The following is a 5,086-nucleotide window of genomic DNA, read 5'->3' on the forward strand; positions in this document are numbered from 1 at the left end:
TCATTTAGCGCGTTCTAGCAGCCAATAGCGTTTTTTTAATTTTAAACACATCCAGCAGAACAATGAACTGATGGTTCACACCATCACCCCCCCCTCACCCGTCTACCTATAAGTGGCTGCATGTACATAACAAAGGGTGGCCTAATGGAATGCAAATATCCCCAGAACTGCCCCCTGGTGGAGACCAGGTGGAAAAAGTGTGGAATGAAAATGCTGGGACTCCTAGTGTTAAAACTACATTCCCAGAGATTGATGCTATAGCTTTGAAATTGGTACCAAACGATAGGTAATAACATTTTCATTTATCTGGTATAAAACACATAGACACTATGTACATTTCAACTATATTTAATGCAAAAACATACATATTTTTGATGCTTGGAAAGGATGACATCGTATGATACATGACCAGTGTTGGGAACGTTACTTTAAAAAAGTAATTAGTTATAGTTACTCACTACTTGTTCAAAAACGTAACTGAGTTAGTAACTGAATTACTCTATAATACAAGTAACTCGTTACCAGGGAAAGTAACTATTTGCATTACAGTTAAAAAAAAGTTATATGCCAATGAATAAGGATTTTTTGAAAAAGCAGTTTTCACAGTCAGTTGAAATGAGTATTTATTGCACATCAACAGACCAGTGCAGGATAAAATCCTTTAAAACCCCAAATCTTTGTAAATAATAATAATAATAAAAAGCAAAAGTAAACAGTTACACTATATAAAGTGCATTTAAATCAAATATCAAATATATTTGTATAGCGCTTTTCACAACATATGTTGTCACAAAGCGCTTTACAGTATTTACAAAGTTAACAATACTATGGGTCCAAATCCCTTATGAGCAAGCCAAAGGCGACAGTGGCAAGGAAAAACTCCCTAGATGGTGGGGAATAGGAAGAAACCTTGGGAGGACCAAGACTCAAAAGGGAACCCATCGTCCATTGGGCGGCCCGTTAACACACAAATTACACAAAAACAAATTATACAGACTAATACACAAGTTACAAATAAATCACACAATCAGGCTAAGTATAAGGTAACTAGAATGAAAGTTCTGGGTGCTGATATTGTCAATGTAAATGTCTTATGATGAACGCCAGGTTTTCATTCCATGTCGGAGCGATGATACTGGAATTGTAGGCTCCAACTGCAGTGTTACTCCCCAAGTGAACCTCGGAGAAGAAAGATATGTGATGTGGTAAATATGTAACAGATTATTCAAAGGCCAAACTACATCTATTTACATATTTACATTGACATCTATCAAATTAAATAAAATTCTCTCAACCTGAAACAACTGGATTGTTCAGAACAGAAGTAAACTTAAGAATAAAACCTCTATTCTTAAATAAATCAAATACCCAGTCTGGTAAACATTCAGGAACTTCAAGTATTTTCTTAAATAATGTTTATATCGCCACCTTGAAAAATGATAATTTTTCTTCGGCTTGCTTCTGACTCGCTATTTCTGTCTCTTCTCCGTTTTTGTCGTGTCACTGGTGTGCTTTGGCGCGCGTGTAAAAACACTGGCTCGGATTGGCTACCATAACGCTGCCTTAGCCTTGTTAAGTTAAACAGGTGTTACACCGAGGACTGTGACCTATCGAGATCTGTTACTCCTCACTAGCCTGGGCAGTGGTCCGCTCGCATTACTGTTAGTATATCAATATATAGTAACGCACCGCTTTTAATGACCAGTAACGTCAACGGCGTTGTAACGACAGGAAAAGTAATTAATTATATTATCCCGTTACTGACAAAATGACGCCGTTATCGCAACACTGTACATGACTATCTCAAAAATGTTACTCTATTGTACATATATCACAATGATCACACATTACATTGAGAAATAGGTTTGAACCAACTAAGCTTTATATCTTAATTTAAGATTGTGAACTGCTGAGATCGTGGCATCTGTAAGACATCTGCACAGCGGGAAAGTGGTCAGCGATACAAGTGAACAGGACGAACCAACAGAGAAGAGAAGAAAGGTGGAGAAATCTCCTGCCACAAGGTGTTCCAGTCATGTGTATCTCATTGGGCAGCCCAGCTCCAGCATCAGTGGCTGTCAACTTCCTACTAATCGCCAGGTGTATCGCCATTCTGGAGTATGGCAAGGATTAAAACACTTACTAGACCAAATGCAGTCAATCACTCATTGCAGTTCCTTTCTCTTCCTCTGTTGTGTTGTCTCTTCTCTTGTTTTTGACTATTTTCCTGTATTTCTCATGGAGGATCATGAAGTGATTGACTGCATTTGGTCTAGTGTTTTAATCCTTGCCATACTCCAGAATGGCAAAACAACATCCAGTGTATCATGGGCTAGAGAACTATTGTCACTGTACAAGCCAACCTAGAAAATCCTGAAGCTACTGGATTACTGAAGGTTTGCCTACCGCTTCAGACTCTGTGTCCCAGCGACAACAGAGGTCTACGAATGGCTGCTTTTGAACCGTCCCTTCACCAGTCGGTGTCTGTGACATGGCGGGCAGAAAGCCCCGCCTTTGTCGCTCTCTGGCAGTTTGTCCTGGAGAGCAACGATGCCGTCCACCCTCTGCTATGTCACAAAAGCCTGGTGACGCAGCTCCACCGGACCGTCAGCCACGTCGACCACGCGATGATGGCCTTGAACGCCGTCGGGTCCCAGACTCTCCTGGGAATTAAAGAAAGAGAAATACAGATATTTCTGTATCCTAATCGTCAGGACATCACCCCTCCTTCCCCTCTGTCTTGCCAGCAATCAGCAGGACCAAACATCACCCTTTATTATGTTAATTAACAGAGCAAGAATGAGGCAGCAGCTCTGTGGTGCACCCAGAAAGTCTAATACTACCGCTACTAATATCCTCTGTAAATATATAGCACATGTATTTGTTTGATACTCTCATTGGCTTTATTGGGTATTTTCTGTCTAGAATAGATTCAAACAATTTTTTCCCCAATTATTTAGCAGATAGATAGATAGATAGATAGATAGATAGATAGATAAATAGATAGATAGATAGATAGATAGATAGATAGATAGAGAGAGAGAGACAGAGAGAGTACTTGGTGAAGCCAATTAGCACCGCCATGATAATGCTAATTTCCGGTAGCATTGGTATGGGATTTCCAATATAACATTAGCATGGAGCTAATTGTCGGCCGAGAGTGAAGTCAAATCTTTGATATATTATAATTTCTTTCATTTGATTATTAATGAAACTAATGGTATAAATAAAAAAGCGACCTTATTGATAGATGTTGTACTTGGTGTTTTAGAAAGCCAATTAGCACCGCCATGATAATGCTAATTTCCGGTAGCATTGGTATGGGATTTCCAATATAACATTAGCATGGAGCTAATTGTCGGCCGAGAGTGAAGTCATATCTTTGATATATTATCATTTCCTTCATTTGATTATTAATGAAACGAATAGTATATTTTTTATTAAATTGAATTATCAATGTATCTTTACCTTATAAAGGATTAAATGTCCACCCCAAGAGGATTTGATGTCTTCAAATGTATTTTTTGTTTTAAGCATAATTGGTTGTCCTGTAGGTCAGTGGATAAGGTGTTGGGCGACAGGCCACTCAGTGCAGGGTTCAAACCCCACTGTGACCTCCTGATCCTGGCTAATAGCCGGTATGCATCGGTTGAGGGGGGACTGGCCCGAACCAAGCCAACGCTACAGGAAAACCTTTTCTTCATTACTACTAATGCTTTACATTAGACAAACAGCCTGCTCGCTCTTTGCTGTTTTAGAAAGCCAATTTGCACCGCCATGATAATGCTAATTTCCGATAGCATTCCTATGGGATTTCCTATATAACGTTAGCATCCAGCTAATTGTCGGCTGAGAGTCAAGTCAAATCTTTCATATATTATCATTTCCTTCATTTGATTATTAATATAAACTAATAGTATATTTTTTATTCAATTGAATTATCAATGTATCTTTACCTTATAAAGGATTAAATGTCCGCCCCAAGAGGATTTGATCATTTTTTATTATTATCAAACAGTGCTCCTTCACTACAAGTACAACTATACACACATAATAAACATATAACAACATATTTAAAACTTGTAAATCCTGTAAAGCTGCTTTGTGACAACATGTGTTGTGGAAAACCAAAATATATTTCATTGGATTTGATTTGATATTTACATTTTTTTTATTATGTACAACTATTTACTACAGGGCAGGTGGGGCGTTTGGCTCACTAGACCTGTTCAAAAAACTACTTTTTCATTAACACTAATCTTTGGAGGACAACTTTTATTTTTATGTAAGAATCAAAAGAAAACAATTCTGTAAAATACAGTACAGTAGTAATAAAAATAATTGGGGTTAGGTGGGCCATACAGCGAAAAGAGGAGGCGAGAAAAGAGGGTCAGTGTTCAGTGTTCATGGTCAGCCACTGGTCAGTGTTCATCCACACCGTCCCCTCAAAAGCCCTCAATGTCTAAAATACAGTAAATAGTACAGGAAGAGGTGCCTTACACAATCACCAACTATAACAGCCTAAAATGTGGTTAGAAATGAGGGGGAGAGACAAGTAATTTTTTTTTACCTTATTTTCAGTAGTTTTTAGCACTTTGAGTTGCATGTATGTATGAAAGGTGCTATACAAATAAAGATTATTATTACAGTGGTACCTCGAGATACGAGCTGCTCTATATACGAGCGATCCAAGATACGAGCACCGAGACGAGCAAAATTTCTGTTCGACACCCGAGTGCACGCTCGAGATACGAGCATGAACCACTAGGTGGCAGTACAGTACTATATGGAAAAAAAGAAATAATTAATCAGCTCAAAGACACACTCAAACGCTTTTCTTTTTCACCCTCCCCCACAACCTTAGGTTCAAAAACACAAACATACCTGTATGTGCGGAGATGACGTCATTTAGCGCGTTCTAGCAGCCAATAGCGTTTTTTTAATTTTAAACACATCCAGCAGAACAATGAACTGATGGTTCACACCATCACCCCCCCCTCACCCGTCTACCTATAAGTGGCTGCATGTACATAACAAAGGGTGGCCTAATGGAATGCAAATATCCCCAGAACTGCCCCCTGGTGGA

General features: G+C 38.8%; 1 long non-coding RNA gene across 1 annotated transcript; it reads right to left on the reverse strand.

Annotated features, from left to right (window-relative positions):
* Positions 1–606: 606 nt before the first annotated feature.
* Positions 607–3,589, reverse strand: LOC143504715 (uncharacterized). The gene is made up of 2 exons (XR_013127640.1): positions 3,469–3,589; positions 607–2,663 (listed from the first exon to the last, which is right to left on the reverse strand). It is a non-coding gene; the product is annotated as an uncharacterized LOC143504715 (long non-coding RNA).
* Positions 3,590–5,086: the final 1,497 nt, after the last annotated feature.

This window comes from Brachyhypopomus gauderio, unplaced genomic scaffold (assembly GCF_052324685.1).
Source record: "Brachyhypopomus gauderio isolate BG-103 unplaced genomic scaffold, BGAUD_0.2 sc323, whole genome shotgun sequence".
In the NCBI taxonomy this organism is placed as follows: Eukaryota; Metazoa; Chordata; class Actinopteri; order Gymnotiformes; family Hypopomidae; genus Brachyhypopomus; species Brachyhypopomus gauderio.